The following is a 25,820-nucleotide window of genomic DNA, read 5'->3' as shown; positions in this document are numbered from 1 at the left end:
CTGCCATCTGCCCGGTACAGTTGAAACCGGGATTCATCCGTGAAGAGCACACTTCTCCAGCATGCCAGTGGCCATCAAAGGTGAGCATTTGCCCACTGAAGTCGGTTACTACGCCAAACTGCAGTCAGTTCAAACCCTGGTGAGGACGACGAGCACGCAGCTGAGCTTCCCTGAGACGGTTTCTGAAATTTGTGCAGAAATTATTCGGTTGTGCATACCCACAGTTTCATCAGCTGTCCGGGTGGCTGGTCACAGACGATGTGGAGGTCCTGGGCTGGCGTGGTTACACATGGTCTGTGGTTGTGAGGCCGATTGGACGTACTGCCAAATTCTCTAAAACGATGTTGGAGGCGGTTTATGGTAGAGAAATTAACATTAAATTATCTGGCAACAGCTCTGGTGGACATTCCTGCAGTCAGCATGCCAATTGCACGCTTCCTCAAAACTTGTGGCATTGTGTTGTGACAAAACTGCACAATTTAGAGTGGCCTTTAATTGTCCCCAGCATAAGGTGCACCTGTAATGATCATGCTGTTTAATCAGCTTCTTGATATGCCACACCTGTCAGGTGGATTCATTATTTTGGCAAAGGAGAAATGCTAACTAACGTGGATGTAAACAAATTTGTGCACAACATTTGAGATAAATAAACTTTTTTGTGTGTATGAAAAAAATCTGGGATCTTTTATTTCAGCTGCGCCTAGAATGTGAAGAAAAGGTTTATTAACAATTTAAACTAAACATTCTGATCTGTTCCATCAGCCTTTATTAATTGATTTGGGCTATACCTCCACTACACTACTTTGATAACGGCATCGTGGGGATTAAGAAGTGAGTGTACGCAATGAACCATAAGTGGGTGTGGTGCGTTAATACAGGACTGGTAAAGGCCCACTACTTTTGTGCAAAAATTTTTTTATTATATTTTATTCATCCCCACCTTACCATCAGTCTGCTATGAGGGGGTTGTGGAGAGGAAGTGGTCTGCTATGAGGGGGTTGTGGAGAGGAAATGGTCTGCTATGAGGGGGTTGTGGAGAGGAAGTGGTCTGCTATGAGGGGGTTGTGGAGAGGAAGTGGTCTGCTATGAGGGGGTTGTGGAGAGGAAGTGGTCTGCTATGAGGGGGTTGTGGAGAGGAAGTGGTCTGCTATGAGGGGGTTGTGGAGAGGAAGTGGTCTGCTATGAGGGGGTTGTGGAGAGGAAGTGGTCTGCTATGAAGGGGTTGTGGAGAAGAAGTGGTCTGCTATGAGGGGGTTGTGGAGAGGAAGTGGTCTGCTATGAGGGGGTTGTGGAGAGGAAGTGGTCTGCTATGAGGGGGTTGTGGAGAGGAAGTGGTCTGCTATGAGGGGGTTGTGGAGAGGAAGTGGTCTGCTATGAGGGGGTTGTGGAGAGGAAGTGGTCTGCTATGAGGGGGTTGTGGAGAGGAAGTGGTCTGCTATGAGGGGGTTGTGGAGAGGAAGTGGTCTGCTATGAGGGGGTTGTGGAGAGGAAGTGGTCTGCTATGAGGGGGTTGTGGAGAGGAAGTGGTCTGCTATGAAGGGGTTGTGGAGAAGAAGTGGTCTGCTATGAGGGGGTTGTGGAGAGGAAGTGGTCTGCTATGAAGGGGTTGTGGAGAAGAAGTGGTCTGCTATGAGGGGGTTGTGGAGAGGAAGTGGTCTGCTATGAAGGGGTTGTGGAGAAGAAGTGGTCTGCTATGAAGGGGTTGTGGAGAAGAAGTGGTCTGCTATGAGGGGGTTGTGGAGAGGAAGTGGTCTGCTATGAAGGGGTTGTGGAGAGGAAGTGGTCTGCTATGAGGGGGTTGTGGAGAGGAAGTGGTCTGCTATGAGGGGGTTGTGGAGAGGAAGTGGTCTGCTATGAGGGGGTTGTGGAGAGGAAGTGGTCTGCTATGAGGGGGTTGTGGAGAGGAAGTGGTCTGCTATGAGGGGGTTGTGGAGAGGAAGTGGTCTGCTATGAGGGGGTTGTGGAGAGGAAGTGGTCTGCTATGAGGGGGTTGTGGAGAGGAAGTGGTCTGCTATGAGGGGGTTGTGGAGAGGAAGTGGTCTGCTATGAGGGGGTTGTGGAGAGGAAGTGGTCTGCTATGAGGGGGTTGTGGAGAGGAAGTGGTCTGCTATGAGGGGGTTGTGGAGAGGAAGTGGTCTGCTATGAGGGGGTTGTGGAGAGGAAGTGGTCTGCTATGAGGGGGTTGTGGAGAGGAAGTGGTCTGCTATGAGGGGGTTGTGGAGAGGAAGTGGTCTGCTATGAGGGGGTTGTGGAGAGGAAGTGGTCTGCTATGAGGGGGTTGTGGAGAGGAAGTGGTCTGCTATGAGGGGGTTGTGGAGAGGAAGTGGTCTGCTATGAAGGGGTTGTGGAGAGGAAGTGGTCTGCTATGAAGGGGTTGTGGAGAGGAAGTGGTCTGCTATGAAGGGGTTGTGGAGAGGAAGTGGTCTGCTATGAGGGGGTTGTGGAGAGGAAGTGGTCTGCTATGAGGGGGTTGTGGAGAGGAAGTGGTCTGCTATGAAGGGGTTGTGGAGAGGAAGTGGTCTGCTATGAGGGGGTTGTGGAGAGGAAGTGGTCTGCTATGAGGGGGTTGTGGAGAGGAAGTGGTCTGCTATGAGGGGGTTGTGGAGAGGAAGTGGTCTGCTATGAGGGGGTTGTGGAGAGGAAGTGGTCTGCTATGAGGGGGTTGTGGAGAGGAAGTGGTCTGCTATGAGGGGGTTGTGGAGAGGAAGTGGTCTGCTATGAGGGGGTTGTGGAGAGGAAGTGGTCTGCTATGAGGGGGTTGTGGAGAGGAAGTGGTCTGCTATGAAGGGGTTGTGGAGAGGAAGTGGTCTGCTATGAGGGGGTTGTGGAGAGGAAGTGGTCTGCTATGAGGGGGTTGTGGAGAGGAAGTGGTCTGCTATGAGGGGGTTGTGGAGAGGAAGGGGTCTGCTATGAGGGGGTTGTGGAGAGGAAGGGGTCTGCTATGAGGGGGTTGTGGAGAGGAAGTGGTCTGCTATGAGGGGGTTGTGGAGAGGAAGTGGTCTGCTATGAGGGGGTTGTGGAGAGGAAGTGGTCTGCTATGAGGGGGTTGTGGAGAGGAAGTGGTCTGCTATGAGGGGGTTGTGGAGAGGAAGTGGTCTGCTATGAGGGGGTTGTGGAGAGGAAGTGGTCTGCTATGAGGGGGTTGTGGAGAGGAAGTGGTCTGCTATGAGGGGGTTGTGGAGAGGAAGTGGTCTGCTATGAGGGGGTTGTGGAGAGGAAGTGGTCTGCTATGAGGGGGTTGTGGAGAGGAAGTGGTCTGCTATGAAGGGGTTGTGGAGAGGAAGTGGTCTGCTATGAGGGGGTTGTGGAGAGGAAGTGGTCTGCTATGAAGGGGTTGTGGAGAGGAAGTGGTCTGCTATGAGGGTTGTGGAGAGGAAGTGGTCTGCTATGAAGGGGTTGTGGAGAGGAAGTGGTCTGCTATGAGGGGGTTGTGGAGAGGAAGTGGTCTGCTATGAGGGGGTTGTGGAGAGGAAGTGGTCTGCTATGAGGGGGTTGTGGAGAGGAAGTGGTCTGCTATGATGGGGTTGTGGAGAGGAAGTGGTCTGCTATGAGGGGGTTGTGGAGAAGAAGTGGTCTGCTATGAGGGGGTTGTGGAGAGGAAGTGGTCTGCTATGAAGGGGGTTGTGGAGAGGAAGTGGTCTGCTATGAAGGGGTTGTGGAGAGGAAGTGGTCTGCTATGAGGGGGTTGTGGAGAGGAAGTGGTCTGCTATGAGGGGGTTGTGGAGAGGAAGTGGTCTGCTATGAGGGGGTTGTGGAGAGGAAGTGGTCTGCTATGAGGGGGTTGTGGAGAGGAAGTGGTCTGCTATGAGGGGGTTGTGGAGAGGAAGTGGTCTGCTATGAGGGGGTTGTGGAGAGGAAGTGGTCTGCTATGAAGGGGTTGTGGAGAGGAAGTGGTCTGCTATGAGGGGGTTGTGGAGAGGAAGTGGTCTGCTATGAGGGGGTTGTGGAGAGGAAGTGGTCTGCTATGAGGGGGTTGTGGAGAGGAAGTGGTCTGCTATGAGGGGGTTGTGGAGAGGAAGTGGTCTGCTATGAAGGGGTTGTGGAGAGGAAGTGGTCTGCTATGAGGGGGTTGTGGAGAGGAAGTGGTCTGCTATGAGGGGGTTGTGGAGAGGAAGTGGTCTGCTATGAGGGGGTTGTGGAGAGGAAGTGGTCTGCTATGAGGGGGTTGTGGAGAGGAAGTGGTCTGCTATGAGGGGGTTGTGGAGAGGAAGTGGTCTGCTATGAGGGGGTTGTGGAGAGGAAGTGGTCTGCTATGAGGGGGTTGTGGAGAGGAAGTGGTCTGACCTAACTCAGGAGGGAGGGAAAGAGAGAACAAGAAAGTGAAAAAGAGGTGAGAGACTACAGAAGAAGAAGTCTCCTAGGCAGGGACCAACTGGACTACAGAAGAAGAAGTCTCCTAGGCAGGGACCAACTGGACTACAGAAGAAGAAGTCTCCTAGGCAGGGACCAACTAGACTACAGAAGAAGAAGTCTCCTAGGCAGGGACCAACTAGACTACAGAAGAAGAAGTCTCCTAGGCAGGGACCAACTAGACTACAGAAGAAGAAGTCTCCTAGGCAGGGACCAACTAGACTACAGAAGAAGAAGTCTCCTAGGCAGGGACCAACTAGACTACAGAAGAAGAAGTCTCCTAGGCAGGGACCAACTAGACTACAGAAGAAGAAGTCTCCTAGGCAGGGACCAACTAGACTACAGAAGAAGAAGTCTCCTAGGCAGGGACCAACTAGACTACAGAAGAAGAAGTCTCCTAGGCAGGGACCAACTAGACTACAGAAGAAGAAGTCTCCTAGGCAGGGACCAACTAGACTACAGAAGAAGAAGTCTCCTAGGCAGGGACCAACTAGACTACAGAAGAAGAAGTCTCCTAGGCAGGGACCAACTAGACTACAGAAGAAGAAGTCTCCTAGGCAGGGACCAACTAGACTACAGAAGAAGAAGTCTCCTAGGCAGGGACCAACTAGACTACAGAAGAAGAAGTCTCCTAGGCAGGGACCAACTAGACTACAGAAGAAGAAGTCTCCTAGGCAGGGACCAACTAGACTACAGAAGAAGAAGTCTCCTAGGCAGGGACCAACTAGACTACAGAAGAAGAAGTCTCCTAGGCAGGGACCAACTGGACTACAGAAGAAGAAGTCTCCTAGGCAGGGACCAACTAGACTACAGAAGAAGAAGTCTCCTAGGCAGGGACCAACTAGACTACAGAAGAAGAAGAGGCCTGGGGGGGGGGGTGCTATTCAGCATGATAAATGTGCTTTGTCAACAATTGCTTGCATGTTTGTTGTAAACGGGGTGAGTCAGGAGAACAGAAAAGTTTAGTAGACCTGAGGATCACCGATAACCTGATCTGTGCCACTAACCCAGTTCCTTCAGCTGGCAGCTTGAAACTGTCAGGTCAACATCGGTCGGTGTCATATTCATTAGGAACCAAACAGAATAAAATGGAATGAAACGGGGAGGGATTTACCTGAACATGTCCGAAACGTTTCTTTTCCGTTACAAAACGTTTTGTTACATTTTAAAACTGTGCACTAGGCTATGACCTGAGCTGTCTGAACAAATACATAAAAACAACCAACGGGAACAACTTCTATTCCAAAGAAGGTGAGACAGGTTTTGGCAAGCTCTGAACACTGCCTATGTTTTGAATCTTAACTTGTAAGAACTGAAGCGTCGTTTTCCGTAGACGTAGGATTACAGTTGTTCATTGTTAGATATTACTGCACTGTCGGAGCTAGAAGCACAAGCATTTCGCTACATCCGCTATAACATCTGCTAAACACGTGTATGTGACAAATGTAAATACAATTTGATTTGATTTGATTTGAAACCGCCAACTTCAAACCTGAGATGCGTTATAATAATAATAATAATAATAATAATAATAATATGCCATTTAGCAGACGCTTTTATCCAAAGCGATTTACAGTCATGCGTTCAGTTCGCATGAACGTTTGCTACTTTGTGGAACGGTTTGTACTCGACACGTTCCCCCAAAACGTTATTGTACATTATTAACTTTTGAGGTACGTTTTCTCCCGTTTGGTGGGTGTGGCGAGGTGTGGTTTGAAGCAATGAGTGACGTGTTTAAAGAGCAGTGGCCATGCTGACCAGCCAACGGCTGACAGCGTTACCCAACCACGCCCAGTTGTTGAAATGGTCGTTCAGTGCAGCACCGTTTCGTGAACGTAAAAACGTACTGAACGCAGACCAGGAAATGTACTTTGTCTACTGTCGACAGAAATAATGAATAAATTGTTGTCACAAGACTAACATGTCATTGCTTGGCTAAGCGCACCGCTCGCTTTGTACTGTGCACTCAGAGGTATTGCGCTGACTGTATTTCTGTATGCTGACTGTATTTCATGTAGGGAATGTCAATTTAGTCAAATGGAATAAGAGTAGCCTAGAACTCGATCCGATCAAAGGGGGGTTTGGGTGGGATTACCATACCATACAATATTAGCGCTAGCCGGTAAAGCGTTTAACGTTTGTAACAATAATCAGCTGTTGCAGACTGAATGTTACAAATGTAGCGACAACACTTCGCTTACTGTATCCGCTGATCAGTTGATCATGTGTCTAGAGTTACATTGTAACTGGCTTACTCACTCATTCACTGATGTTGGTACATAAGCAGTTTCAAGGGAAGGGACGTTGTTACAACGTAGCAGCAGCCAGACATATGTGTGAGTAGCTGCGTGTAGATGTTCGTCTTTCTGTGAAGTTTAGCCTACTGCTTTATAAGGTAAAACGTGTAACATATGTCACCAGTTTCAGGGAAGGAGTTGTTGTTATTCGTTAGAAAAGTGGAGAGTGTGTGTGGATGATCGTTGTGAGTAACCGATTATCAGTATTATCGCTTTGTGTTTTGTTATCGTTCGTGTTTTTTACGACCCACCAGTGTTTGTCTTCAGCATAGGAGGTAAACAAATCTATTGGTTGAGCAAAATGTTTTGAGGACTTCTCTATGTCGATATATATAGGGCACTGGGTTGCAAATGCAAAAAAATACTTCCCGACAACTAAATGAGTGTGAAAAGAGAGAAGGGGAAGTAGCCTACGATACATCAAACCGTATTAAACTTCGTTCTCTAGTCTGGCGAATTAGATATTAGTCAAGCCGGGGAGAATAGTTGTAGCGAGTTTGTCATTTATTTTTCTAAGCAATGTTTCGATATTGGAAGAATGTATACAGAAAATACACACTGAATAACGACCGAGGTATATGCAACTTTAACTTAAGACTTACGAAGATGTTGTTAATTGACAAACTTATAATCGACATTTTTCCTTCCTTCATCTACAGGCGCTAGAATGGACAACACCGGGTATTGCAACGAGAACTATGAAAGTCTTCACAACGCGGCTAGCGATGATGAGTTGGTCGATATTGCTGGAGCCACGCTCGATTTCTCCAACACCGAGGACGTGCCCCCTCTAGACCCCGAATACGGTTCAGGTACGCGCCTACACTACCGGGGGGAGAGAACCAGACACTGAAAGAATAGTGGAGAAGTCATTGCTGTGCCTGTTTGTGAGTTACAACCGTTTGGATTTTGAGTCTTCGTGAGTGGGGTTGATTCAAGTCATGACAGTTGGTTACAGAAACTACTTCGATAAGCTATCGCCCTCTTGCAGCACAACTGTAGGGTTCTTCATTCAAGTCATGCGGTAGTCTCATTCATCTCAATTGACAGTAGCCTAACTCTGCCTGGATACTGGTGATTCTATGACGATGTCACAGCCCCTATTTGAAACTTAGCTTCCTGTTTCTGTGGTCATGCAAGGGCACATATTCATAAAGCATCTCACTCAGAGTACATTTTACATTTACATTTTCGTCATTTAGCAGATGCTCTTATCCAGAGCGACTTACAAATTGGTGCATTCACCTTATGATAGCCAGTGGGACAACCACTTTACAATCTATCAATATTGCTGATCAGTGGACGGGGGGGACCTAACGTAGCAGGCGTAAAATAAACGCCTGGAACTAGACCCCCCACATTCTGGGCTGCGTTAAGTATGTTTTTGACTTTCTGTACATTAAATTGAACAGAAATGGTGCTGTACTGAACGACCAGTTGCAAAAACGGGGATGGGGTTGGGGAATGGTGTCCACAGGGCCACTGCACCATAAATACAAGCCACATCTCGCCACACCCACCAAACGGGAGCAAATGTTCCCCCAGTCTGTTCAAGAACGTACAATAACTTTTTGGTAAACGTGTCGTTCAGCACGAACCGTTCTGCAACGTTCAGTTGAACTGAACGCACCCCTGGTCTAAATGAGAAGAATCTGTCGGGGGGGAGGTGCTCTTCTGCACTGTTCAACCAATCCAGTAAATGTGGAGGAGGAGTTACAATTGAGTGTTGCCTTGTTACCGTCCAAAAAAGCTTAAGTCACGTCACAGGTTCTCGTCCATTTCCCCTGAAAATGGTTGTTGTTGTGGAACCCGTAGAGGCTGCTGGGGGGAGACCTGATCCCAGATCAGCACTCCTACTCTGAGAGGCTTTGTGGATACTTACCCAGGTGTCAGACTTTAACCCTTTCACCCAACTCATTCACAGAGAAGCTTCTCCACCATGTAGTATTCTCTTCTGTGCTCACATTAACCATTATTTTCTTCTGTCCTTAGTATTTGGACAGTAGAATATATTCCTTTCTCTCTGAGATGTAAATCACCTATTTAAACTGCTCTTTAAACTTTATACATGTTGAGCTCATTTCCCCTATCACACACATCCGTTCCGTTGTAATTGTCAGTCAATGATTACACAAAGTCACATTGTTACAAGACAAAGACTGAATGTTGATTTCCACAGGGTCAGGTGAGGGGGAAGGTTGGATAGAGCGAGGGGTGGAGAGACGGGGAGAGAGAGGGAAACGAGGAGAGAGAGGGAGACGAGGAGAGAGAGATGGGGGAGAGAGAGAGCGAGACGGGGGAGGGAGAGAGAGAGACACGGGGGAGTGAGAGAGAGACACGGGGGAGTGAGACTGAGAGAGACGGGAGAGTGACAGAGAGAGACGGGAGAGTGACAGAGAGAGACGGGGGAGTGAGACAGAGAGAGACGGGGGGGGGAGTGAGACAGAGAGAGACGGGGGGAGTGAGACAGAGAGAGACGGGGGGAGTGAGACAGAGAGAGACGGGGGGAGTGAGACAGAGAGAGACGGGGGGAGTGAGACGGGGGCAGAGAGAGACGGGGGGGAGTGAGAGACAGAGAGAGACGGGGGAGTGAGAGACAGAGAGAGACGGGGGGAGTGAGAGACAGAGAGAGACGGGGGGAGTGAGAGACAGGGGAGAGAGTGAGAGAGAGACGGGGGAGAGAGTGAGAGAGAGACGGGGGAGAGAGACGGGGGAGTGAGACGCAGAGAGACGGGGGAAGTGAGACGGAGAGAGACGGAGAGAGACGGGTGGAGTGAGAGATGGGGGGAGAGAGACACGGAGAGAGACGGGGGAGAGAGACAGAGAGAGATGGGGGAGAGAGACTGAGAGAGACGGGGGGAGACAGATGGAGGGGGAGTTCAATGCAGTGCTTTTTCAATTAAACTAAATTCAACATGCTTTGTTATTGGCATGACAAAAGTACATTTTTCTATTGCCAAAGCAGCATGTTGAACTGTGAGATTGTGGCCTGCTCCTTCCCCCCCTTCCTTCCACCCGCAGTTCAGCATGTCTTCCCTCTTACGACATCTCTGACTGGAACCTACCTCATTCCATTTCAGTCCCTAGCCCCTTCTCATGGTCCCTAGTATCCCCTGAACGGTTGCAGATAGAGGAATGTTTAGCAACAGGGCTACAGGCTGTTACAGAAGGGTAATGTAAAGTCATCATCACTACTCCTGCCCAGTCCTTAGATCTGTGAACACTGAATGTAAAGGGACTAGTCTACCAGGGATACAAATTAAACCAAGCCACCAGAGCCTCCCCCCCACGTCTCACTAGTGTCACAGCTCACAGGGTCACGCAGCCCATGTCACACACAGCCATTACGCAAAACCCCAGCCTTAACCTATTAGAAGCTATTTCCCAAGGCCACCAAGCCCCTTGGCCTATCAGAAACTGTTTCCCAAGCCCCTCTCCCCGAACACACTTCCTATACTATGAGTACATTTTGTAGGAGTACGTTTTCCAGAGTAGGGATGTTTCTCCCAGTTAGGATTTAGCCAGAGTGTGGCTAGGTGGATTCCCAGTGAGATGGATTGGGAGTACTGGGGACAGAAAGCGTGTGAGAACCTTTTGATGGAAGAGGGTAAGATTAAGATATGCTTGCTTGGGCCCCTAGCTTTGGCATCTAGGTCAGTTGAGTTTAACAGTGAACTTTAGACGCTACTTCTCCATTTTTTTTTTTAGTTCCTCTGTTCTATTTGAATGGAGTTGTAGAAATGGCAGCTTATTCATCAGTCACATGTTTTCCTAAAGTGGACAGAGTGGACGAATCACTATTACAGTTATTATGACATGGGAAGTTTCCCGAATGGCATCCGACTTCATATTTTGTGCACTACATTTGACCAGAGCCCACTACACAGTGCGTTGCTACTAAAAGGGGATACGGGCGCCATTTTGAGACGGACTTGATCCTGTTTTGTGAGAGAGTGTGAAATGATCTTTTTCTAACTAAATCAGATCTTACTGTCGTATAGAATAATAGTTGTCTAAAATAGTTGTTTCCTATAATATTTGTCCTCATAACATATAACTGCGTACTTGTATTTTATTATGTCTTATCAGTAGTGGTACATGGATTACATTTTTACTACCGTTTACAATCCATTATCCACCCATCTCAAGTCGCGCGCGTGTGTGTGCGTGTGTGTGCGCGCGCGTGTGCGTGTGCGTGTGCGTGTGCGTGTGCGTGCGTGTGTGCGTGTGTGTGCGTGTGCGTGTGTGTGCGTGTGCGTGTGCGTGTGCGTGTGTGCGTGTGTGTGTGTGTGCGTGTGTGCATTGTCTCAATATTGTGTTTGAAGGAGGTCCGGAGTCCATGTGAGTCACTGCTGAGCTGTGTTTTAGGTTGTTGCAGTGAGATTATTTTATTATTTTAAACTTTCTCTTCAGTCAGCTGATTTACCAGATCATATAATGCCACACTGAGCTAACGTTAACGAGGAGCTTCTGAGCTCTATCAACTCATTGGGGCTGTTTCTCTCCGACACAGATTTAAAAAGTACTTTCAATGGAGAATCTATTGAGGCTAGGTTTAGTCTGTGTTGGGAAAACCAGCCCATAGAGTTTCACTTCAAGTTAGAACCATTAACACAAAAAATGTGTCGTTTTTTAAGGTCGGCGCGTGTGTATGCCCCATCTGTGGCCCTGGTCGTTGCTGTGGTTATCCTATGACCTAGATTTTGGGGTTCACATAAGCCATTTTTAAAACTGGGTTGGAGCAGGCTGCTTTCATCCTGATGTGATGCAGGGTCTTCTGCTGGGTAGTCTGCTCTACATCTGGTGTGTCTGCATGAATGCATGCATGCGTGTGATTTGATGCCATGTACTGTAGGTAAGTCTCTTCCTTCAGCTAACCTTCTGTAAAGCGTGGCCTACTGTATGTCTCTGCCAGTGTGTCCTCTGTATATAACTAGTTTAGAGTAGTACTTGAGTACTCCATTCAAGGTTTGTATTTGTTTACTAATGATCAAATACATGTACTTAATTTACAAATTAAACTATTTAGCAGGTCACATTTACAAGCACTGACAAAATGTCAAACTCTTTTAAGGTGCCAACAAGCAGGCAGACAGATGTGCTTTCTGTCTTAGAAGCCGGTCAGACGTGTCCTATCATCACCTGAGCTGTTTCAACCCCACAGTGACAATAGAACCGCTGTGTGACAATAGAACCGCTGTGTGACAATAGAACCGCTGTGTGACAATAGAACCGCTGTGTGACAATAGAACCGCTGTGTGACAATAGAACCGCTGTGTGACAATAGAACCGCTGTGTGACAATAGAACCGCTGTGTGACAATAGAACCGCTGTGTGACAATAGAACCGCTGTGTGACAATAGAACCGCTGTGTGACAATAGAACCGCTGTGTGTGTCTACAGTGTGTATCTTTGCAGTGTTGGCTGTTTCTATCTCCACTCTGTTAGCTGCAGCCTCCCTGTCTTCAGTCACATTGTGAGGCGTGATCTGATCATAGATATGACATGTTTTGCTTATCTTTATTGCAGTAGAATTAGGTTCTAGCTTAGCTATGTTCCTGAAGGTAATGCATATGGATAATGTTGAGTCCTATGCTATGTAGTAGGCTATGTGTTGAAAGTAAATACAGCCTTCTTTCCACTATAGGTTTAGATTCAGTCCAGGGCCTGAAAACGTTCAATAAAGTTTTGTTTAGATTCATAGACAGGATGTATATAGACGATTTTAAAAAATAGACCGTAAAATTCTATGTTGAATTTGTCCCAAATGGCACCCTATGCCCTATACAGTGCCATCAGAAAGTATTCATACCCTTTGAATTTTTCCACATTTTGTTGAGTTACACCCTGAATTCAAAATAGGTGAGGAAAAAATATTTAATCCATCTCCACACAATACCCCATAATGAAAGTGAAAACATGTCTTTCTGGGTAAGTCTCTAAGAGCTTTGCACACATGGATTGTGCAATATTTGCACATTATTCTTAAAAAAAATATTCATTTCTGTCAAGTTGGTTGTTGATCATTGCTAGACAGCCATTTTCAAATCTTGCCTTAGATTTTCAAGCAGACTTAAGTCAAAACTGTAACTAGGCCACTCAGGAACATTCAGTGTTGTCTTGGTAAGCAACGCAAGTGTATATTTGGCTTTGTGTTTTAGGCTATTGTCCTACTGAAAGGTGGATTTGTCTCCCAGTGTCTGTTGGAAAGCAGACTGAACCAGGTTTTCCTCTAGGATTTTGCCTGTGTTTAGCTCTATTCTGTTTCTTTTCATCCTAAAAAACTCACTAGTCCTTGCCGATGATGAGCATACCCATAACATGATGCAGCCATCACCATGCTTGAAAATATGAGTGGTGGTACTCAGTGATGTGTTGCGTTGGATTTTCCCCAAACATAAGGCTTTGTGTTCAGGACATAAAGTTAATTTATTTGCCACATTTTTTGCAGTGTTACTTTAGTGCCTTATTGCAAACAGGATGCATGTTTTGGAATATTTTTTATTCTGTGCATGCTTCCTTATTTTCACTCTGTCATTTAGGTTAGTATTGTGGATTAACTACAATGTTGTTGATCCATCCTCAGTTTTTTCCTATTCAATTCTGTAACTGTTTTAGGCCTCATGGTGAAATCCCTGAGCGGTTTCCTTCCTCTCCGGCAACTGAGTTAGGAAGGACGCTTATATCTTTGTAGTGACTGGGTGTATTGATACACCATCCAAAGTGTAATTAATAACTTCACCATGCTCAAAGGAATGTCTGAATTTCTGTTTTGTTTTTACCCATCTATCAATAGGTGCCCTTCTTTGCGAGGCATTGGAAAACCTCCCTGGTCTTTGAGGTTGTATCTGTGTTTGAAATTCACTGCTCGACTGAGGGACCTTTTACAGATAATTGTATGTGTGGGGTACATAGATGAGGTAGTCATTTAAAAATCCTGTTAAACACTATTATTGAACACAGTGAGTCAACTTATATATGTGACATGTTATGCTCCTGTTTACACCTGAACTGATTTAGGCTTTCCATAACAAAGGGGTTGAATATTTGACACAAGACGTTTCAACTGTTAATTTTTTATTAATTTGTAAACATTTCTAAAAACATGATTCCACTTTATGGGGTATTGTGTGTAGGCCAGTGACACAAAATCTCATTTTAATCCATTTTAAATTCAGGATATAACGAACAAAATTTGGAAAAGTCGAGGGGTGTGAATACTTTCTGAAGGCACTGTATAATACACTACTTTTGACCAGAGCTCTATGTATGGGTCCTGGTCAAAAGTAGTGCACTATTTATGGAATAGGGTGTCATTTGGGAAACACTATGACTTCCACTACCACTCTGATGACTGACGACGATGGCTGCGGGGTTGTTTCAGTGGAATAACTCCAGTCTCATTCACCAGGGACCGTATTGTTTTGCACACAAAAAGCTGAAATCGGGCTGCTTCCTGTGTCACTTCCTGTTGTCGTTAGAGAGATGTTGATTAGAGTTGTTGTTGAGGTGGTTATTGTTGCGGGCGCTAACTCTGGCTGTGTCTGAAATGGTACCTTAATCCCCACAGGGCTGTGGTTAAAAGGATTACACTACGTAGGGAGAATACCCTTTTTGCTTCTGCTCTCCTCGCCTCCTTCTCAAAACCCATTGGAGGAGAAGGTCAGAGGGGCGGGACCTCTGGCTTTCTCATCCAATGGGTTTTGAGAAAGAGACGAGGGGAGAGAAGAAAGACGGTCAGTACGCAATTGAGATTCTCCCATGGGGAAAAGGGGTGCTATGTGGGGCACAGCCTCTATGGTTTGTAGAGCTTTTGTTGTGTCTTGGGAAATGTGTCTATGGTCAGTCACACAGAAAACGTTATCTTAATAAAGTAATGTATTGTAGTATTGTTTACAAAGGCGTTATCGATATTTCTCAGTGTCTCTACAATACACATTATTTTCTACTGATGTTCTTTCACATTTTATTTAGTTGGTAACAATAGTGTAGCGGGTGAAGCAAACAGTTTCTCAAAGTGTGTGTGTTTGTGTGTGTGTTAACGTAACATATCCTTCTCTCTCTCTCTCTCTCCAAGGCCATGACGGCTACGGTAATACCGGCTACTCTAATGGTATGACCGGTAACGGGGCCGGTAGTTCCGGTAACGGTAACGGTAAGCTGATGGACCTACTAGACGAGCCGGTACCGGGGGTAGGGACCTATGAAGACTTCAACACCATCGACTGGGTCAGAGAGAAGAGCAAGGACCGCGACCGCCACAGAGAGGTGGGATCATGGTCACAGCTTTCTCAATCCATCTTTCCTTGGTTCCTCGCATCCATCTTCTCACTTCCTTCTCAAAGCTCATTGGAGAAGAAAGTCCATGGCCCCTCCCTTCTGACCTTCTCCTCCAATGAGTTTTGAGAAGGAGGCGAGGAGAGACGATGAATTGAGGAAGAGACCTTTTTTACATTTTTTATTTAAACTTAATTTTACCAGGTTAGTCTCACTGAGATTACAATCTATTTTACAGGAGAGACATGGCCAATATAGCAGCGCACAAACGTTTGACACATTTACAACACAAAACACCAAACAGTTATAAAAACATCAATGTTAAGATGCTTTGGGACGGTGTGGTGCATCAAGGTGAAAACATTGACCACCATAGTTTTAACCCTAGCTATAAACTCATTCGAAGAGACAAGCTGTCATTTAATGTCCTTTTGTAGTTCATTCCAAGTGGAAGGGGCAGAGAACTGGAGCGCTTTTTTTTTTTTTTTATCCAGCGCCGCACGGGAAATAGACACAGTCAACAAAACGCACAGGTGATAGTTGTCATTTTGTCCACTGGAGAATGGAAGCTTTCTCAGTATGGCCTTAATGAATGGAAATGTCTTTGTCTTCTAAGAGCTAAGGAAGGCCGTTGTCATGGTCACTACAGGAACAGTAGCTCACCTAAGAGGTGATAGGCTAAACTACAAGGCCTTTCCATAAGAGAAAAATGAAAACTGACTCCCTCCCTCCCTCCCTCCCTCCCTCCCTCCCTCCCTCCCTCCCTCCCTCCCTCCCTCCCTCTCTTCTCCAGATCACCAGTAAGAGTGAGCAGTCTACCTGGGCCCTGCTTCATAGTATCTGCGATGCCTTCTCTGGCTGGCTGCTCATGCTGCTCATAGGACTCATGTCAGGTGCGTGCGTGCGTGCGTGTGTGTGTGTGTGAGACTCTCTCCATCTTCCTATCACTCATCCTTTACAGTAGAATATTCCTCTTTGTTCCTCTGTCTCTTTCTCCAACTCTATCGCCTCTTTCATCTCTTTCATCTCTTTCATCTCTCTCTCTCTCTCTCTCTCTCTCTCTCTCTCTCTCTCTCTCTCTCTCTCTCTCTCTCTCTCTCTCTCTCTCTCTCTCTCTCTCTCCCTATGCATATACCTCCTCGCTCTCCTCTCTCTCCTCTCTCCCCTCTCTCTCTCTTCTCCCCCCAGGTGCTCTAGCGGGCTTGATAGACATCTCGGCCCACTGGTTAACAGACCTGAAGGAAGGTGTGTGTCTATCTAGGTTCTGGTTCAACCATGAACACTGCTGCTGGGGTTCTAACCAAACCACCTTTCAGGAGAGAGACAAATGTCCACAGTGGCAGAGCTGGGCTGAACTACTGGCTGGTAGCTCAGAGGTGAGGAGGGGGAAGTGTGTGTGTGTGTGTGTGTAAGCATGTGTAGATCATTGAAAAATAACTAACTTCCCAGTTTGGGTTTATAATTTTTGCATTATGCAATTCATCTATTTTTTACTTAATACTTTTTATTTTCTTAAACTGCATTGTTGGTTAAGGGCTTGTAAGTAAGCATTTCACTGTAACGTCTACACCTGTTGTATTCGGGGGCATGTGGCAAATAAAAATTGATTTGACGTGACCATGGCTATGTACATTTTCAGTAGGGTGTGAGCTCCCTCTGGTGGTTGACGAGAAACATTACTTGGTGTTTATCTACTCATGGTGACCAGACTACAGTAATAATCAATAGTTGCAGTTCTGACCCTGTCCTCCTCCTGTGTATCCTGTAGGGGGCGGCAGCGTACATAGTCAACTACCTGATGTTCACATTGTGTGCTCTACTGTTCTCTTTCCTGGCTGTCATTCTGGTCCGGGCCTTCGCACCTTATGCCTGTGGATCAGGAATACCAGAGGTGAACACACACACACAGATACTTGCACACAGAACACAGACACGGTATACACATGCAGCCTTTAGCTCAGTGGGCTAACTGAACCGGTTTTGGGTCACACAGACACTCTCAGACATGCTCAGACATGTCGAAAGTGTTACAAAAGACTAAAGCTTTTGCCTTTAAAAAATACGTGTTTATTGTCACTCCTAGCCTTCATTTCCACCTTTTTCAGTCTCATCGAATTGCATCCAGTTCTATTTAACCCTTAGAAACCCAGACCCAGTTTTCTTTGCGTAAAAATAAATAAAAAAAACCTTATTCTAAAATGGATAAAAATATATTTTTTCCTCATCAATCTATACACAATAGCCCATAATGACAAAGCAAAAACAGTTTTTTAGAAATGTTGGCAAATGTATTAAAAATAATAAGCAGATACCTTATTTACATAAGTATTCAGACCCTTTGCTATGAGACTCGAAATTGAGCTCCGGTGCATCCTGTTTCCATTGATCATCCTTGAGATGTTTCTACAACTTGATTGGAGTCCACCTGTGGTAAATTCAATTGATTGGACATTGGATTGGAAAGGCACACACCTGTCTATATAAGGTCCCACAGTTGACAGTTGATGTCGAGAAAAACCAAGCCATGAGGTCGAAGGAATTGTCTGTAGAGCTCCGAGACAGGATTGTGTCGAGGCACAGATCTGGGGAAGGGTACCAAAACATTTATGCAGCCTCCATCATTCTTAAAGGGAAGAAGTTTAGAACCACCAAGACTCTTCCTAGAGCTGGCCGCCCGGTCAAACTGAGCAATCGGGGGAGAATGGCGGTGACCAAAAACCCGATGGTCACTCTGACAGAGCTCCAGAGTTCCTCTGTGGAGATGGAACAGCCTTCCAGAAGGACAGCCATCTCTGCAGCACTCCACCAATCAGGCCTTTATGGTAGAGTGGCCAGACGGAAGCCACTCCTCAGTAAAAGGCACATGACAGCCCGCTTGGAGTTTGCCAAAAGGCACCTAAAGGACTCTCAGACCATGAGAAAACAAGATGCTCTGGGCTGATGAAACCAAGATTGAACTCTTTGGCCTGAATGCCAAGCATCACGTCTGGAGGAAACCTGGCACCATCCCTACAGTGAAGCATGGTGGTGGCAGCATCATGCTGTGGGGATGTTATTCAGAGGCAGGGACTGGGAGACTAGTCAGGATTGAGGGAAAGATGAACGGAGCAAAGTACAGAGAGATCCTTGATGAAAACCTGCTCCAGAGCGCTCAAGATCTCAGACTGGGGCGAAGGTTCACCTTCCAACAGGACAACGACCCTAAGCTCACAGCCAAGACAACGCAGGAGTGGCTTCGGGACAAGTGTCTGAATGTCCTTGAGTGGCCCAGCCAGAGCCTGGACTTGAACCCGATCGAACATCTCTGGAAAGACCTGAAAATAACTGTGCAGTGACGCTCCCCATCCAACCTGACAGAGCTTGAGAGGATCTTCAGAGAAGAATGGGAGAAACTCCCCAAATACAGGTGTGCCAGACTTGTAGCGTCATACCCAAGACAACTCTAGGCTGTAATCGCTGCCAAAGGTGATTCAACTAAGTACTGAGTAAAGGGTCTGAATACTTATGTAAATCTTATATTTCAGTTTTATTTGATTTTATATACATTTGCAAACTTTTCTAAAAACCTGTTTTTGCTTTGTCATTATGGGATGTCGTGTGTAGATTGTTGAGGGGGAAAAACGATTTAATACATTTCAGTGTAAGGCTGTAACGTAACCCAGTTAAGCAGAGCGGGGACTGAATACTTTCCGAATGCACTGTACGTAACCGACTTTGAAGTGAAAAATGAATATTTCTCTTTGAAAATTTACTCCGGCGTCTCTAGACATCGTATGAGCATTTAGCATGCATTGAATTTCAGAAACTCAAGTTTTTGACAACGTACGAGACCATTCGGAGGAGCAGAATGTACGTTGTTTTATTTTTTGAGACACCCATTTTTGAAATGTGAACACTACCAGGTAAAGCCACACCCTGATCACTCTCGTCTGTATTTCTGAGAAAACAAATATCTCCTATTCTTTGTGAAGTCCACTGCTTTTTGACCAGCGCCCCGGTAAGGAAGACACTATGTGTGGAATAGGCTGCCATTTGGGATGCGGACAGTTTTGTTTTGGAGTGAAGACAATGTCTGTGTTATTGGGGTTGTCACTGACCTGTATTGTCCTTCGAAATGGGGCTAAAACACTTTCAGCTGTAGCCACAACTACTCACACACACACACACACACACACAGACACAGACACACACACAGACACACACACAGACACACACACACACACACACAGACACACACACACACACACAGACACACACACAATCACAGACACACACACACACACACACAGACACACAGACACACACACACACACACACACAAACACACACAATCTCACACACACACACACACACACACAGACAATGTGCTTAAAATGAAAACGACTGCATTTTTATTTCCCTCATGTGAGGAGATATTGGGGCAAATTGTCACAAAGCAAAACAAGGTAACAACATTGTGAAAGTTTGTCAAAGGTCCCACATTCAAGGGAGAGGTTTAAAACCATCATTGACACATTGGTATTGTTTTGCAACAACCACACCATCTAAAATATATGACTACATTTACATCTCTCAGCGTTATGAAGTTAGCATGTTTTTGTTCTACAAACGGTCTGGTTGTGCTTGTGGTGAGTGTGTTGTTAGTTTGGGTTGTGTTCAATTAGGCAGAAAACGGACTGAAACAAGGACATGGATGTGTCCAATAATAAACTTGTTGTTTTCATTTTTCGCTGCAAAATGATTTGCTACGTGGTGCCCTAATGAACTTGAACCAAATTTCATTGCTTCTACAGAAGCCTCACTCTGTTTTCTCCATAACAGACCCTAAACCCCTCTCCCCTCCTGTGTTTCCCAAGATAAAGACCATCCTCTCTGGGTTCATCATTAGAGGCTACCTGGGGAAATGGACCCTAATCATCAAGACAATTACCCTGGTCCTGGCTGTCTCTTCTGGTACTGCTCGCTCTCTCTCTCTCTCTCTCTCTGTCGCTCTGTCTCTCGCTCTCTCTCTCTGTCGCTCTCTCTCTCTCTCTCTCGCTCTCTCTCTCTCTCTCTCTCTCTGTCGCTCTGTCTCTCGCTCTCTGTCGCTCTCTCTCTGTCGCTCTCTCTCTCTCTCTGTCGCTCTCTGTCGCTCTGTCTCTCGCTCTCTGTCGCTCTCTCTCTGTCGCTCTCTCTCTCTCTCTCTCTCTCTCTGTCGCTCTCTCTCTCTCTCTCTGTCGCTCTCTCTCGCTCTCTGTCGCTCTCTCTCGCTCTCTGTCGCTCTCTCTCTCGCTCTCTGTCGCTCTCTCTCTCTCGACTCTATTTCTCTCTTTCTCGCTCTCTGTCGCTCTCGCTCTATTTCTCGCTCTGTCGCTCTCGCTCTCTGTCGCTCTCTCTCTCTCTCTCTGTCGCTCTCTCTCTCGCTCTCTGTCGCTCTCTCTCTCGCTCTCTGTCGCTCTCTCTCTCGACTCTATTTCTCTCTTTCTCGCTCTGTCGCTCTCGCTCTATTTCTCGCTCTGTCGCTCTCTCTCTCGCTCTCTGTCTCTCTCTCTCTCTCTCTCTGTCGCTCTGTCTCTTGCTCTCTGTCGCTCTCTCTGTCGCTCTCTCTCGCTCTCTGTCGCTCTCTCTCTCGACTCGATTTCTCTCTTTCTCGCTCTATTTCTCGCTCTGTCGCTCTCTCTCTCGCTCTCTGTCGCTCTCTCTCTCGCTCTCTGTCGCTCTCTCTCTCGCTCTCTGTCGCTCTCTCTGTCGCTCTCGCTCTCTGTCGCTCTCTCTCTCTCTATTTCTCTCTCTCTGTCGCTCTCTGTCGCTCTCTCTCTGAACAGTAAACATTACACTCACAAAAGTGTACAGTGTTGTAACAATGCGCAAGTAGTTGAAGTATGAAAGGGAAAATAAATAAACGTAAATATGGGTTGTATTTACAATGTTTGTGCTGCACTGGTTGCCCTTTGTTTATGGCAACTATCTCTCTCCCTCTCTTTCGCTATGAACTGTAAATAAACACCGACTTGTCTTTCTGTCTCTACAGGTCTCAGTCTTGGCAAGGAAGGTCCCCTGGTCCATGTAGCCTGTTGCTGTGCCAACATCCTCTGTCACCTGTTCACCAAGTACCGACAGAACGAAGCGAAACGACGAGAGGTGAGAGGAACGATTTAGTTTGAATCAGTAGAGATGAAATAGATACTTAATTGTCCATTTTGTTAGGATCATGGTTGCATCTCATTATTGTGGCAGAGGCCCTCCTCTCATCGTCAAATTTCCTTCATCTGCGTCTTTTGTCTTAGTGTATACTGATCTACCCTTCTGTCCCAGGTGTTGTCTGCAGCCGCAGCAGTGGGCGTGTCTGTGGCCTTTGGAGCTCCTATAGGAGGAGTGCTCTTCAGCCTGGAGGAGGTAAGGGAACTCTTCACCTGAATAATGAAAGTAAAACATTCAGGTATAAACCCGGAGATTTCACCAATGGTACTTTTTGTTCACCAATGTTAATGTTGCGCTATAAAATTGTAAGTAGGAGACTTGAAGAAAGAGATACTACTACATGTACATGAAACTAGTCCTTTTGACTGGTGAACGAGACTTACAGAACTTCTCCCCCTGTCCCCCTCTCTTCTCCCCCTGTCCCCCTCTCTTCTCCCCCTGTCCCCCTCTCTTCTCCCCCTGTCCCCCTCTCTTCTCCCCCTGTCCCCCTCTCTTCTCCCCCTGTCCCCCTCTCTTCTCTCCTGTCCCCCTCTCTTCTCCCCCTGTCCCCCTCTCTTCTCCCCCTGTCCCCCTCTCTTCTCTCCTGTCCCCCTCTCTTCTCTCCTGTCCCCCTCTCTTCTCCCCCTGTCCCCCTCTCTTCTCCCCCTGTCCCCCTCTCTTCTCCCCTGTCCCCCTCTCTTCTCTCCTGTCCCCCTCTCTTCTCCCCCTGTCCCCCTCTCTTCTCCCCCTGTCCCCGTCTCTTCTCTCCTGTCCCCCTCTCTTCTCTCCTGTCCCCCTCTCTTCTCTCCTGTCCCCCTCTCTTCTCCCCCTGTCCCCCTCTCTTCTCTCCTGTCCCCCTCTCTTCTCCCCCTGTCCCCCTCTCTTCTCTCCTGTCCCCCTCTCTTCTCTCCTGTCCCCCTCTCTTCTCCCCCTGTCCCCCTCTCTTCTCTCCTGTCCCCCTCTCTTCTCTCCTGTCCCCCTCTCTTCTCTCCTGTCCCCCTCTCTTCTCCCCCTGTCCCCCTCTCTTCTCCCCCTGTCCCCCTCTCTTCTCTCCTGTCCCCCTCTCTTCTCTCCTGTCCCCCTCTCTTCTCCCCCTGTCCCCCTCTCTTCTCTCCTGTCCCCCTCTCTTCTCTCCTGTCCCCCTCTCTTCTCTCCTGTCCCCCTCTCTTCTCTCCTGTCCCCCTCTCTTCTCCCCCTGTCCCCCTCTCTTCTCCCCCTGTCCCCCTCTCTTCTCCCCCTGTCCCCCTCTCTTCTCCCCCTGTCCAGGTGAGCTACTACTTCCCTCTGAAGACCCTGTGGAGGTCGTTCTTCGCTGCGTTGGTGGCAGCCTTCACTCTCCGCTCCATCAACCCGTTTGGCAACAGCCGACTGGTGTTGTTCTACGTGGAGTTCCACACCCCCTGGCACATGGTGGAGCTGGTCCCCTTTATCCTCCTGGGTGTCTTCGGTGGCCTCTGGGGGGCGCTCTTCATCAGGGCTAATATCGCCTGGTGCAGAAGACGTGAGTGGGAGGGAGGGAGGGAGGGAGGGGGGGTGGAGGGAGAGACGGGGAGGAGGGAGGGAGAGAGTGGAGAGGGGGAGGGAGAGACTTCTTTACTTATAACTAATGACCCTCTGTTTCTCTCCTGTTCCCGTTTTGATTGACTAACTGAGTGAATGGTTTATTCATTGATTAACACAATGATGGACTGATTAACTAACTGATTGACTTCCTCCTCTCCCCAGGTAAGACCACTCGTCTGGGCCACTACCCGGTGCTGGAGGTCTTGGTGGTAACTGGAATCACAGCCCTCCTCTCCTTCCCTAACAGTTACACCAGGATGAGTGGGTCAGAACTGATCTCAGAACTGTTTAATGACTGTTCTCTACTGGACTCCTCACAGCTGTGTGAATACAACAGCTCTGAGAACAGGTACTAACTGGGGGGTGGAGTGTGTGTTTAAATGTTGTCAACTAAAATGTACTTACTATTTCATTCCTTCAGGTCTGACTCAGGGGTGTTTAGTGCCACCCTCGCTGATAGGGCGTTCAGTAACACACTCCCTGATAGGCCAGCTGGACCAGGGGTGTACACAGCACTATGGCAACTGGCACTGGCCCTCTTCTTCAAGATGCTGGTCACCGTGGTTACCTTCGGCATGAAGGTAGGTGGAGGGTTGTATTATTATTATTTTTACCTATTTTTGATCTAACAATTGTGATCTTTTTTTGATAAATATTCTCTTATCACCTTGTCCGAGCCAGAACGGCCCATAGGGCAGGAGCCTGTCTCCTGTTTCTGTAGTGTGAGACAGCTTGATGTACAGTACACCCCCTGGACAGGACACTAGTCTATCTCCTGTTTCTGTAGTGAGGCAGCTTGATGTACAAGTACACCCCCTGGACAGGACACTAGTCTATCTCCTGTTTCTGTAGTGAGGCAGCTTGATGTACAAGTACACCCCCTGGACAGGACGCTAGTCTATCTCCTGTTTCTGTAGTGAGGCAGCTTGATGTACCAGTACACCCCCTGGACAGGACACTAGTCTATCTCCTGTTTCTGTAGTGAGGCAGCTTGATGTACCAGTACACCCCCTGGACAGGACACTAGTCTATCTCCTGTTTCTGTAGTGAGGCAGCTTGATGTACCAGTACACCCCCTGGACAGGACACTAGTCTATCTCCTGTTTCTGTAGTGAGGCAGCTTGATGTACAAGTACACCCCCTGGACAGGACACTAGTCTATCTCCTGTTTCTGTAGTGAGGCAGCTTGATGTACCAGTACACCCCCTGGACAGGACACTAGTCTATCTCCTGTTTCTGTAGTGAGGCAGCTTGATGTACAAGTACACCCCCTGGACAGGACACTAGTCTATCTCCTGTTTCTGTAGTGAGGCAGCTTGATGTACAAGTACACCCCCTGGACAGGACACTAGTCTATCTCCTGTTTCTGTAGTGAGGCAGCTTGATGTACAGTACACCCCCTGGACAGGACGCTAGTAACAGCAAGAAGGACAATCAATATTTGAAAATTGGTTACACGCTCATCCACTCCCTCCTTCCTCCCTCCATCTCTCCAGGTCCCCTCCGGGCTCTTCATCCCCAGTATGGCTGTAGGGGCGATAGCAGGCAGACTACTGGGAGTTGCCATGGAACAGATGGCGTTAAACCATCACGACTGGATCATCTTCAAGGGCTGGTGTTCTCCAGGGGCGGACTGTATCACACCAGGGCTCTACGCTATGGTGGGGGCGGCTGCATGTCTTGGTGAGGAGGTCACTAGAATACTATGGTGGGGGGCGGCTGCATGTCTTGGTGAGGGGGTCACTAGAATACTATGGTGGGGGGGCTGCATGTCTTGGTGAGGGGGTCACTAGAATACTATGGTGGGGCGGCTGCATGTCTGGGTGAGGAGGTCACTAGAATACTATGGTGGGGGCGGCTGCATGTCTTGGTGAGGAGGTCACTACAATACTATGGTGGGGGCGGCTGCATGTCTGGGTGAGGAGGTCACTAGAATACTATGGTGGGGGCGGCTGCATGTCTGGGTGAGGAGGTCACTAGAATACTATGGTGGGGGCGGCTGCATGTCTTGGTGAGGAGGTCACTAGAATACTATGGTGGGGGGGCTGCATGTCTGGGTGAGGAGGTCACTAGAATACTATGGTGGGGGCGGCTGCATGTCTGGGTGAGGAGGTCACTAGAATACTATGGTGGGGGCGGCTGCATGTCTGGGTGAGGAGGTCACTAGAATACTATGGTGGGGGCGGCTGCATGTCTGGGTGAGGAGGTCACTAGAATACTATGGTGGGGGGGCTGCATGTCTGGGTGAGGAGGTCACTAGAATACTATGGTGGGGGCGGCTGCATGTCTGGGTGAGGAGGTCACTAGAATACTATGGTGGGGGGCGGCTGCATGTCTGGGTGAGGAGGTCACTAGAATATTATGGTGGGGGGCGGCTGCATGTCTGGGTGAGGAGGTCACTAGAATACTATGGTGGGGGCGGCTGCATGTCTGGGTGAGGAGGTCACTAGAATACTATGGTGGGGGGCGGCTGCATGTCTTGGTGAGGGGGTCACTAGAATACTATGGTGGGGGGCGGCTGCATGTCTGGGTGAGGAGGTCACTAGAATACTATGGTGGGGGCGGCTGCATGTCTGGGTGAGGAGGTCACTAGAATACTATGGTGGGGGGCGGCTGCATGTCTTGGTGAGGGGGTCACTAGAATACTATGGTGGGGGGCGGCTGCATGTCTTGGTGAGGGGGTCACTAGAATACTATGGTGGGGGGCGGCTGCATGTCTGGGTGAGGAGGTCACTAGAATACTATGGTGGGGGGGCTGCATGTCTGGGTGAGGTCGTCACTAGAATAGTATGGTGGGGGCGGCTGCATGTCTGGGTGAGGAGGTCACTAGGTCACCATGATGGGAGGGACAACCGTGTTAGGGATAGGGTTTAGGGGTTAGGGATAGGGGTTAGGGGTTAGGGGTTAGGGATAGGCGTTAGGGATAGGCGTTAGGGATAGGGGTTAGGGGATATGGATAGGGGTTAGGGATAGGGGATATGGATAGGTATAGGGGTTAGGGATAGGTATAGGGGTTAGGGATAGGTATAGGGGTTAGGGATAGGGGTTAGGGATAGGGGTTAGGGATAGGGGATAGGGGTTAGGGATAGGGGTTAGGGATAGGGGTTAGGGATAGGGGTTAGGGGATAGGGGTTAGGTATAGGGGTTAGGGGTTAGGGATAGGGGTTAGGGGAT

At 47.9% G+C, this 25,820-nt stretch overlaps 1 pseudogene across 1 annotated transcript in view; it reads left to right on the top strand.

The window, feature by feature from the left end:
* The first annotated feature begins 6,787 nt into the window (after positions 1 to 6,787).
* LOC311119748 (H(+)/Cl(-) exchange transporter 5-like) overlaps positions 6,788 to 25,820 on the top strand; it is a 27,698-nt pseudogene continuing 8,665 nt past the window's right edge. Inside the window, exons 1-13 of the transcript XR_014615837.1 lie at positions 6,788 to 6,832; positions 7,307 to 7,459; positions 14,725 to 14,915; positions 15,718 to 15,817; positions 16,113 to 16,300; positions 16,693 to 16,815; positions 19,781 to 19,877; positions 20,935 to 21,044; positions 21,219 to 21,299; positions 22,350 to 22,584; positions 22,809 to 22,995; positions 23,068 to 23,227; positions 24,143 to 24,329. The product of XR_014615837.1 is annotated as a H(+)/Cl(-) exchange transporter 5-like (transcript). The remainder of the gene's footprint in view (positions 6,833 to 7,306; positions 7,460 to 14,724; positions 14,916 to 15,717; positions 15,818 to 16,112; positions 16,301 to 16,692; positions 16,816 to 19,780; positions 19,878 to 20,934; positions 21,045 to 21,218; positions 21,300 to 22,349; positions 22,585 to 22,808; positions 22,996 to 23,067; positions 23,228 to 24,142; positions 24,330 to 25,820) is intronic.

The sequence above is a fragment of the Coregonus lavaretus genome, assembly GCF_964263955.1.
Source record: "Coregonus lavaretus genome assembly, contig: HAP1_SCAFFOLD_3377, whole genome shotgun sequence".
Lineage (NCBI taxonomy): Eukaryota > Metazoa > Chordata > Actinopteri > Salmoniformes > Salmonidae > Coregonus > Coregonus lavaretus.
Note: the sequence above shows the minus strand (reverse complement) of the source record. Positions and strands in the feature narration are given on the sequence as shown.